General features: G+C 38.3%; 1 protein-coding gene across 1 annotated transcript in view; it reads left to right on the top strand.

Annotated features, from left to right (window-relative positions):
• Window positions 1–477: 477 nt before the first annotated feature.
• Window positions 478–11,252, top strand: part of PLEKHG1 (pleckstrin homology and RhoGEF domain containing G1) — a 176,306-nt gene continuing 165,531 nt past the window's right edge. The window contains exon 1 of the mRNA XM_028494329.2: window positions 478–524. The gene's annotated coding sequence lies outside the window, so the exon portion shown is untranslated. The remainder of the gene's footprint in view (window positions 525–11,252) is intronic.

Raw genomic sequence — 11,252 nt, 5'->3', positions numbered from 1 at the left:
CATCCTGTGGAAGACTTGCGTTTCAGAGATAAGGATACGAGGGTTGAGCCTGAGTGAAATCATCCGTTCTCCTTATGCTCCTTGGAGTTTCGTCTCTCTTCCTGGTAGAGGAAATTCTTCTTGGCTCCTGGCAAGTCACTGAACTTAATTTTTAGCGCTATTGAAAGTTCAAGTCTTTTTTAGATTTTCTGAGTATTTCAAGGGAAAGGGAAAATCAAGATTGGACGGACAGTAACTTTCTAACACCACACCCTGTAAGTTGTTTTTTAAATTAAATTGTTATGATTACTGCTATAGGCCCGTTATAGACCAGTAGCATAGGTGACTTTTTCCTAGGAAAATTACGGTCTTTTTGCATCCAGTCTTCCTTTTGCCGCTTAAAATTGGTCCAGATTTCTCATCCGTGTTCCACTGAAATCATTCTGGAAAAGTAAAAAGCAATTTATATTTTGTGTTTCTGCTACAGGTAGAGACGGATGTTAGCAGTTGGTGGGTGAAGACACTGGAAAGGCTTCAACCAAAAAGTGAGCTGTTTTCATTTTTTTACCACTTGAGTATGATACATGCTAAAAGATTAATAAATTAGTAATTTAGGTTTGTTAGGTATTTTTGTGTAAGTACTCTCTATGAGCAAAATTTTTATTGTTTTTTAACTATTTTGTAAGACAGAATAACAAATATTATAACCAAAGGGTGAAATACAAAAGAAAATTCATATTTCAAAATACATACATGAGGAATAAAAACGGAGTCAGGAAGAGTAAACCATAGTGTGACCCAAATTGGAATCATTTCTTCCTGTTGGCCCTCTACTGTTAATGAGTCAGTCTCTTGGGTAATATTTTAAATGCTTTTCACTGGCGAGAAAAGTTCTTCCTGTTCTTTTTAAGTTCCTCTTTTTTCTTTAAGATTTAAAATCTCAATGCAATTTTGTGGTGGTAGTACTTGAAAAACCACAATGAACAATAAGAGGGAAAGGAAGGAGGGAGATATACCCTTTTTTTAAGGTCTAGGCAATTATTTTATTCTGTTTCTCCTTTCCTAAGTCCTTTAATTTATCATACTCTGACCACATCATAAGCTGTTTGGCAAGACTTGAAATGTTAAACTGACATTATTACTCAATTCCATATCAAATGCTTACTAGAATGGAAGGAATATGTGAAGAAACTCAGTCCTGGTAAGCACAGCATTATCCTTTTACTCATTTATACTTTCAATTCTACACCAGGTCTTTTTTTTTTTAACCAAACAGTGAAATAAAAAGAACATTAAAGCATAAGTGCAACAAGGGGTTAGAGTCTGCCTTTAACTAGCAAAATAATCATGCTTTATTGGAATTATGAATATTTGATACACTGCATTATTCTTGTTGAGGTACTCAAAGTTATTACAAAGACAAATGGTATTTTAATGGAGTAAAGATGTCTTTGCTTGTGTTGGAGTTCAGCGTTCATCGGTATTTTGTTAACTGGTAAAATAGTGGTTTTCTTACCGCAGATCTTCATTACTGGCAAGAAAGTCCTAGAAGTTCTTTTGTCTAATGTATGACTAGGATGCTAAGTAGCTTAAAAATCAAGAGTCTGAGGTCCAGAGCTGACTTACCCATTACACACAGTGCCTGGGGCCATGATACCTTTAGTGGCCCATGAAAATGTTTTAATTTTAATTCTTTCCCCCAAAATAAATAGAAAAATAGTGAATATATAATAACAAACCCAGCCTGGATTATATTTTTCTTTATACCAATACAGTCATAAAATATAATTTTTAATATTCTTTTTTATGGAGGAAGGGGCCAAAGTGCCTCAGAGCCCAAGAAAATCGTCACGTGCCCCTACCTGGATCGCAGTCAGGCCCACTCTATATATGTGACAGATTCAGTCATTTGAACGCTTTTTTGTTTTTCTTTTTTTGAAGTGGAATAATCATTTCTTTTTCAGAAATGATTACCTTCTCTGGAAATGAGTTCATAGACTTGTCTGCTCATCAGAGACATACATGGTTCGTCTCCCAAGAAAGAAATGACACCTTGTTAGGTTAGATAGCTGTGGTGATTCGTGATGTTTTTTTAGAATAAAATAAATATTTTCTCCCCTGAGAGACCCACTGATATTCTGTTTGCTTTGTAATATGATACGCAAAATAAGGGAAGGGAAAGCAGGACTAGCTCAGGATTCTTTGGTCCCATTTTGGACAAGCATTTTTGCCTGAGAAGCGTGTGTTCCATGAGGACAGTGGCGACCCCGGCTCCTCGCTGCTGTGGGCGTGTAGACTTTAGCTCTTAGATCTTCCGTGGTTGCTGGTCTGTGTTACTGAGTACATGACATTTTCAATTACCATGACCGATCCGGTTTTGTTTGTTTCTGAAGCCATGATCTAGTGTTGGAGAAAATAGCTTTGTCAGTCTTCAACTGCAGTGACCAGATAAGAATATCTTCTAAAAGTCACTTGTTCATTTAAAGTAAGTGTGTTGAACGTCTGATGAACCTCTTTTTCAAAATTGGTACCCACTCAAACATAAACTCCCTCAGAGCCAGGTCTTTGCATGTTTGGCTTGTTGCTCTATAGCCTAGAAAAAGCCAGACATAAGGGAAGCTCAGATGTTTGCTGAAAGAATGAATGAGCTAATTTCCTTCTTTAGAAAAGTCATGTTTCCCCCTTCCGAGAACTAGGGCTCCAGGCCTCTGGTTTGAGGTAACAACGGTGGAGATTGGATACAGGAAGGGCGACATCTCCAGTGCCTGGAGGGGTGGGTGACCCTGCAGTGGTCAGCCTCCATCTCGAGACTCAGTTTACCTTTCACAAAAATAGTTGGGTTAGAAGGAGCTTTTTTACTTTTCTAGAACTTTTTTTTTTCACCGTGCCGTGTGGCTTATTGGATCTTAATGCCCCGACCAGGGATCAAACCCATGCCCCCTGCAGTGGAAGCTCGGAGTCCTAACCACTGGACTGCCAGGGAATTCCCTTCTAGAACTTCTTAAAACAACAACAGAAAAGGTATTCTGATGGCCTTCCACCTTGGTGCCCCCCTAGACTCCCCTCACCCCATGCTGGTCTCAGGCTGGTCCAGGCTACCCCACACTCCCTCTTACTAGCCCTCCAAAAGGGAAAAGTACCCCTGTATTTCTAAAACAATTGTTTATTTTAAATGTGACTACATATAATTAAATTGATAACCCCCCCAAAAAAATCACGTTATACTTCTGAAGTGTTCTGAAATTGTTTGGGGTAGATAAGTGAACTGCAAAACTTCTAGTTCTCAGACTAGCAAATATCTGGGCATGTACACAAAAATGTATATGGTACATCAGTATAAAATAATAATCTACCAGTTTGTTACCCACAAACTATAGCTAAGAACTGTTCTCTCCAGGGTAGCAGGCCAACAGATGCCATTGGGTACCAGCTGATCAAATTAAGCTAGGAAAACAAGAGAATTCTAGAGAGAAACGCTGCTCTCTCCAGCTAATTTTTGAAAAATCAGAGGAATATAGGCCTATTTTTCACAGTTTTTGACCCCAAAGGAATTAGAATGCATTATTTTCTCTTGGTATGATGTGTGTGTGTGTGTGTGTGCATGTGTGTGTGCATGTGTGTGTTTGTGTTATTCAGCTTCAAGACTACATCTTTGATGAAAACTATTACCTATAGAATGGATAAACAACAAGGTCCTGCTGTAGAGCACAGGGAACTATATTCAATATCCTGAGGTAAACCATAATGGAAAAGAATATGAAAAAGCCTGTATATATATATATATATATATATGAATAACTGAATCACTTTGCTGTACAGCAGAAATTAACACAGCATTGTAAATCAACTATACATTAATAAAATAATTTTTTAAAAAGACTACATCTTTGAAATACCACCAAAAAGATATGTGTGTACCCATACTCATATAAACATATTTTTTTCCTGAATAAACTTGCCCCACACATTTTATTCTCGGTGCCTTTTTGTCCAGGGTTTCACCTGCCCCAGTTCTTTGAGGAAAGTGTATCAGGGGTGGAGTTTAGGAGCACACAGCCTAGAGCTGCCCGAGTATCTGAGAGATGCCACTTAAACGTTCCAAGGTACACACCAGGCCCTGGGGTGCTCGGGGCATCCTTTACAGTTCTTGCCAGCATTTTCTGAACCCTACCATGTGGTCATGCTCTTCTCTGGAGGGAATAAACATCACTCTGGCGTCTTCCGTCCCTAGCTGAGGACTCTCACGGCCCTTTCATGAGCAATTGCAGGAGGCCCACGTGCTCTGTGGTACCTCCAAAGTCTTGAAGCTGAAGGCTTTGTGGGGTTGCAATACTGTGGCTTATTACCCTTAAGACTTACAATCAATGCAGTGAAGGATGCTCAGTGAGGAATCAGCACTGCACAGCCCTTTCCATATCCTGTAGGTGACCTTGCCACTGTGTTCTAGGAAGTGTTTGACTTAAGGCTGATAGATTTATTGGAAGGCAGCTAATAGAATTATCGGTGGATACAGCAAAATGATTGACATTGTGAATAAATAACTAATTATACTGCTCTAGACATTGCTAATAATGTACCCATCTGGTGCCATTCTTGGCACTAAGCTAGAGGACAGGGACTTAATGCAGCGGGATCTTTAAAAAGTCATTGAGATGCTTTCCATCAGTTTTCTTCCATTGCAAAATCCCTTGATTATCTCTTAACGTGGAGGTGTCATGAAAATAATTTTTAAAGGAGAATCGAAAATGAAAAGTGTTATAATAACTAAATATAGTGGTTACAAAAACATAGCACAAAATTACGCGTTCAGAAAGACGTACAGATTTGGCTTTCTGAGTATGGGCACCTCTCCTCTACTAAAAAATATCTCCTTTTAAAGAGTTCCAGAGATGGGTTGCATAACCGTGTGAATGTACTTAACACTACGGAACTGTACGCTTGAAAATGGTTAAGATGATAAATTTTATATGTATTTTACCACAATTAGAATTAAAAAAATTTTTTTTAATATCTTCTGGAAGTTTGCATACCTTAAGCTGGTATAGAGACTAGACACCCTTTGGTGGGGAGGAGGGGTGAAGGAGGAAGACTTCTTCATTGTAGATCTTTCATTATATCTGGGAAAGGTATGAGGGGAAGTCCCCAACCATTTTTGAGAGAAAAGGGACATAATTTAAGAAAAAAAAAAAAAAAAAAGGTACTTGTTTTCTCGTGAAGGGATGACCTTTGGAGTTAGGAACGAGTTCCCGTTCCTGGCATTGAGCATAAGAGGATTCTCAGGACAGTATGTTCTCAATTTTGTGGAATTATGGTAATAGGTTTCTGTCAAAAACAAGGACGAGGAGGGGGGCTTCATGGTCAGATAAGTTTGGGATTTAAGCAAGGTTAATGATTACTTTTTCTGCAGAGCCTTTACTATGCTGCCCTGAACTGTACGTCTTCAGCAAGGAAGTGTTACAGGCAAGGTTCTCAGACTTATTGAAATGGAATTCCTCCTCCCTCCCCAAAGCCCCCTTCCACCTGGTAGTTTTTTGACCTATTACTGTATTGTTCTGTGGAAGATGGCTTGGTAAATGCCGATTTACTATGGAAAGAGGAAGTGACCAGCACAAACACAGAAATGGGTTATGGGAAGATATATAGACGAATTGAAGCCATAATTGTGACGTGTCTCGGTAGGAGGAGCCAGAGAGGACATTTGGAGGATAAAACTCTATACAGTGACTCCAAGAGCTCCATCTGGATAACCAGTAATGGAGCCAGCCCTGAGTTTGATGGTGAGGGGACTCCCTCCCGTTTTGCTCGCCCCTCAGACTGACCTGTATGTTCCATGCATACAGCTTGTGAAGCATCTTGAAGCATTCGGCTAAGCCACTGGCAAAGAGATCAGGGATCAGCAAAGGGTGACATTCAGTGTTCTGAAACCCTACTGTGGAAGAAAGTTTCCTTAAACCTTTTGCTATTAAACTACCTCCAACTTAATAACATTTGACAGATTCTGAGGGACTCGTTATTGGAAGAGAGGTGGCGTAAAATTATTTAGCATAGGTTGTTATTGATACATCATGAAAAGTGATGTGTTTCAGGATGATCATTTTATAAATGAATGTCTACTTGTGTAAAGCACTAAGTATTGTGAGGGATGCAAAGGCAAGAAGACAAGGCTTCTGTCCTTGGAAAGGTTGTAAAGTACGTCAGAGAAGGTAAAACACATCTAACAAGTAACCTTTCTGTGAAGCAGTATGTGATTAAAAAAAAAAAAAGTGGTAACAGAAATTTAGAGTACCAAAGGACCTAGAAATAGGATCCAAAGAGATGTACTTCCCATATAAATTATTCACTTGTGACTGTCCCATGTCTTGAAAATAATGCTTATTTTCTGTTGGGTACAAAGTTATCAATTAAATCAAAATCATTTAACTGTTATTCAAATCATCAGTATCCTTACTTAACTTTTGCTCTATTTGACCTTTTCTGTCATTTTCTGAGGGAGCTGTTTTGGAACTTAATTGTGTTTAGTGGATTGTTAATTTTTTCTTTTAGTTCTATCAGTTTTTCCTTTGTATGTTTCAAAACTGTACTTTAGATACACAGAGGTTAATAAATTATTCACTTGTTATGTAGCTAGGTGCAAGATAATTGTTGTGTTTTGGAAACCAGATAGAATATCCAATCTCCATGAAGTATGGGCTCGCGGAGGATTTTTGAAGGTCTCATGTTTTTAACATCTGCCACTGATGATGAACCTTGGATAGACCTGCCCGGGGCTTGCAAAGGGGCCATCTAATAGGCACGGAAAGGCCGTCACTTAAAATGTCAGAAGAACCAGATGAGTCCAGTGGTGCCAGATCTGCTTTTGGCAGCTGTAGATAATGAATCTAGTGTCTGGAACAGACAGTTAGTTGTAATATTTGAGAAACTTGTAGAAGCACTGGACCAGATTCACCAAGCTTAGGAAGTCCGTACAACAGAATTATCCACCATAGCTTTAGGTAAGCAAGGCCTGTATTCATGTTTACTGAATAAAGCTGACATCCCCTCCGCCTCTGTCTTGGCCCCTTGCTTCCTGTCTCATTTCAGATCCCAACTATTGCTGTTTCAGCTGCATTTTCCAAGGTATGCATAATTTTTAAATCTGCGGTTTATTGCCTTACACTATCATGACTTTTCTATGCCATAAGGAAAGCCTGTTCTGGAGGCAGATTACATTTGTGATAAAGACTTTCTAGAGTTAAGTCAGGTATTAAAGCAATCATTGTGTTTTAAATTGAAAGACTCGGCGTTGCAATTGATCTTAAGTCTTGTATTAAGTAGAGTATTTTCTTTTAATATTCTTTGTCTTAAAAAATGTGGGATTGGATTTCTTAAAATGTTGTAACTTCATATATATTCCTTTGATTTCTAAAGCATAGTCATTCAAAGAAAAACAGAGTTTAGCAATTTCACAAGTCCTCATAAATGGAATATTATAGCAACCAGGCTCTTAGGCAAATGATCACCAAATCCTTTTTCTTCTGGTCTCCCTTTTGTTTCTAAGCTCTCCGTCTCATTTCTAACTCTTTTCTGAGTGTTTTCAATTGGGGATCTCCCAGTCACCTCTAAGGCCACTTATTCCTAAAACTACCTTTTAACTCCTATTTGAGGAGAATGAAGATATTTTTGTGCAGGCTTATCGTTTCAAGTGCACATTTGACATCTCTCTCCCTTGCTCCCCCACCCCCGGCCTCCACCCCTGATACCTAATTTGTCACTAGATCTCCCTAAATTTACTTCCCTATCTGTCTCAGCCCTTCTTTTCCATTTCCACAGACTTCAGAGAAGGGAAAAGTGAGTATATGAATGTTTGCCACACACTACACATTATATGCTTTTTCTTATTTCATCCTTTTAGTTTCGTGCAGTTATCATCATAAATTGGGCTTCAAGGTTAGGAGACTGAAATTCTCAGAAATTTAAGTCATTGCCCGAAGTCTCACAACCAGTAGTTTTAAGAAACAGGACGAGTTATAAATACCCAAGTACAACTCCAAGTCCAAGTCCACCATCTTCTTTGCTGCCCTAGCATGTGGGATACTGCCTGCAGCTCAGCCATGCCACGTACCTCCGTGGTACCACATCGGGGCAAAAGAACCAGATTCTCCTTCTCTCTGGTTTTTCCAAATTCATGAACCTCCAGTTCATGCTGTCCACCAGCCTGGTCCACCCACAGGGCTGGGTTAATTATGTCAGGTGTCTAGTCTAAAATTCACAGGGATACATTGTTGCTTGCTCCATAAGCTCTGACCTATTTTTGCTTTTCATCTTGAGGTCAAACGTTCTAGAAAAGTCTATTTTTTGCCACCCAGAACTGTCTCTGCTCCTTGGAGTTGTCATGAGGGAAGCACCGTGGGTTCTGGGGTCAGTTGGACCTGGGCTGCTCATCTCCTTCCTGGGAGGCCTCAGGCACGTTTTTTGCCATCCTCAGCTATAAAATCATGACGATAAACTCGCTACAGTCTAGCTGTGGGTCCAGAGAGTGCATGTACAATGCCAGCTGTGGTGAGAGCCTGGCAGGCTCTCAAATGGAGCTGGAGGGTAATCGCAATAATACTATTGTTGAGACCTTATCTATCCTCTTAAACTCAGTTCAGTTTCCTCCTCCTTCATAAATGACTCCAGCCTGATTCTATCTGCTTCCTCGTATGTAAGTTAGCTTCAGAACAATTCATTTAGCAATTTTAATTATGTAGTGCCTCTTGACACTGCTTTGTGGTCTTAAAAATCCTTCTTGGGTGTTAATTCCTGCTCTAATGGACTAAGACAGTTCAAAGGCAGGACTAGGTCTTATGCATATATGATCTATAGCCTGGTGCCTGATATGTAACTATTCACAAACTCTTTTGATTCAAAATTAAGAAGGTTCACATATATTCAGATGGAATCAATAGCCTGCGTGTTGGTTTTAAGTACAGAGGGTTCCCAGGTAAATGTCTTCATGTAGCATGATTAGCCCAAATTTCTTTGTTCGTAGTTCTGAATGTGAAGAATATTGCAGAGTAAACTTTGAAACTCCAAGAAATCTTACTATCCAGTATTTCTCACAAAACTGCCTTTTAAGCCCTGGGCAATCTTAAAACATGGCTTTATATACACTCATGTTTTATTTTCTTGGAGCACCTCCGAGATAGGAAATATTCTAATTGTTTTCATAACCATTATTTTCTAGGCCTAAATTTTCTTCTTGGGCAGATTTTCATTTTTCTTCTTTGCCTCTTCAGTCCAGGTAACTTTTTCTCCCCTCCCCTCCTGGCCAGATTTTCCGCTGGGACAGTCTGGTGGGGAGGATGTTGCTATAAAAAATAAGCCTGAGGAAGAGTCAGAGAAGAGATCATTTAGAGATAAACATGTGGTGGCACTTTTAAACTGAAGGGACCGTTTTGTTCACGATGGGTCTTCTATTTTTATTTTATTATTATTTTTTTAATTTAAAAAATCTCTTTATTTGAAAGACACAGAAGAAAATAAACAAGGTAATTCACAGGCTGGGAGAAAATATAATATACATATATATAAACGTATAGAGAACTCTAAAAATATATAAAGAACTCTAAAAACGCAATAATAACAAAACATCATTAAAAATTAATAAAAGATTTGAACAGATACTTCACTAAAAATGAGATACAGTTGGCAAATAAGCAAATGAAAGATGATCAACATTATCATTTATTAGGGAAATTCTTCTTAAAATCACAATTAGATCCCAGTTATTTGAATGCTGGTGTGGATACAGGGCATTGTACACTGCTGGTGAAAATGCAAAATGGTTCAGCCATTTTGGAAAACGCTTTAGTAGTTTCTTATTAAGTTTAATATAAACTACCACACAACTCATCAGTCTCTCAGATATTTACTCAAGTGAAATGAAGATATAAATCCATACAAAAACCTGAATGTGGATGTTTAGAGTAGATATATTTATTAACAATTGCCAAAAAAGTGGAAAAAACAAAAGAAAACAAATATGCATCAGCTGGTGAATGGATAAACAAACTATGCTACATTTAATCAATGGAACACCGCTCAGCAATAGAAAGCAACGAAACACAAGTATTTTTGGCAACATACATGAATCTCAAAGGCACTAGACTAAGTAAAAGAAGCCAGATTCATATACAGACTACATATTGTATGATTATATTTATATTACATTCTCACAAAGGCAAAACTACAGGGATAGAGAACAGCATTACCAGGGGATGGGGCTAAGGATAGGGAATTGACTATGAAAGGGAACATGGGAACTCTGGTGTGATGGGAAAATTCTATATCTTGATAACTTGATAGTAAAGGAGGTTACAAAATTGTATGCCTTGTCAAAATTCACAGAAATGTACAGCTAAAATGGTGGATTTTATTGTATACAAATTGTACTTAAATAAAATTGGCTAAAAAGTAATCTGTGAGTGGAATGAGATTGAGTGGAATGAGATTGAGTGGGGAAAGTTATGAAACAAGATTGGCCATCAGTTGATCACTGTGGAAGGCAGATGAAAGGATGCACCATTATTCTGCTCTGTCTACATTTATATGTTTATATATATAGTTTTTTTAATAAAACCTGCAAATACAGTTTAGTCTTAAGGAACTGTTTTTAAATTAATGATAAAAATAACAGGGAAGTACAGTACAAGTCAATTTACTGAAAATAGTTAATGACAAATAAAGAATTACCATTAAGAAATATAGGTAGGGCTTCCCTGGTGGCGCGGTGGTTGGGAGTCCGCCTGCCGATGCAGGGGTCATGGGTTCGTGCCAAAAAAAAAAAAAAGAATTATAGGTAGTTATAAGTTGTAATGATGGGTCTTTTAGCTTTATTTAATCACCCCATATTCAGAGCCAGTTTTTGAAACTCCATACTTTATCATTTTAACTGGAGGTTTGGGGACCCTCTCTTTCAACAATATAAGTATTGGCAAAATAATCATTTGAAACACGTTGTAGCCAAGTTTCACCTGCCAAGGTGTGTGTTCCATCCTAAATTCACATTTAAATGCATTTGCAAAGTCTATTTCTAAACAAAATGCAGATTACTAATTTTGGCAATATTTTGCCTATATGGAAAATTTATTTGTTAAAATATTTACTTAAGAAAAAAAAGTCTCCTTTATCTGCAGGCTTAAAGTTGTGAAATTGAACTGCGTGAGAGGCTTTGGAAGAACCCTTCCCAGGGGAATGACCTTCTTCCTTCCTGGGGTCAAGGTGATGGGGTGAAGAGTTGGGAACCACATCCC

The sequence above is a fragment of the Physeter macrocephalus genome, chromosome 10 (genome assembly GCF_002837175.3).
Source record: "Physeter macrocephalus isolate SW-GA chromosome 10, ASM283717v5, whole genome shotgun sequence".
NCBI lineage: Eukaryota > Metazoa > Chordata > Mammalia > Artiodactyla > Physeteridae > Physeter > Physeter macrocephalus.
This window is presented reverse-complemented; position numbering and strand designations above follow the sequence as displayed.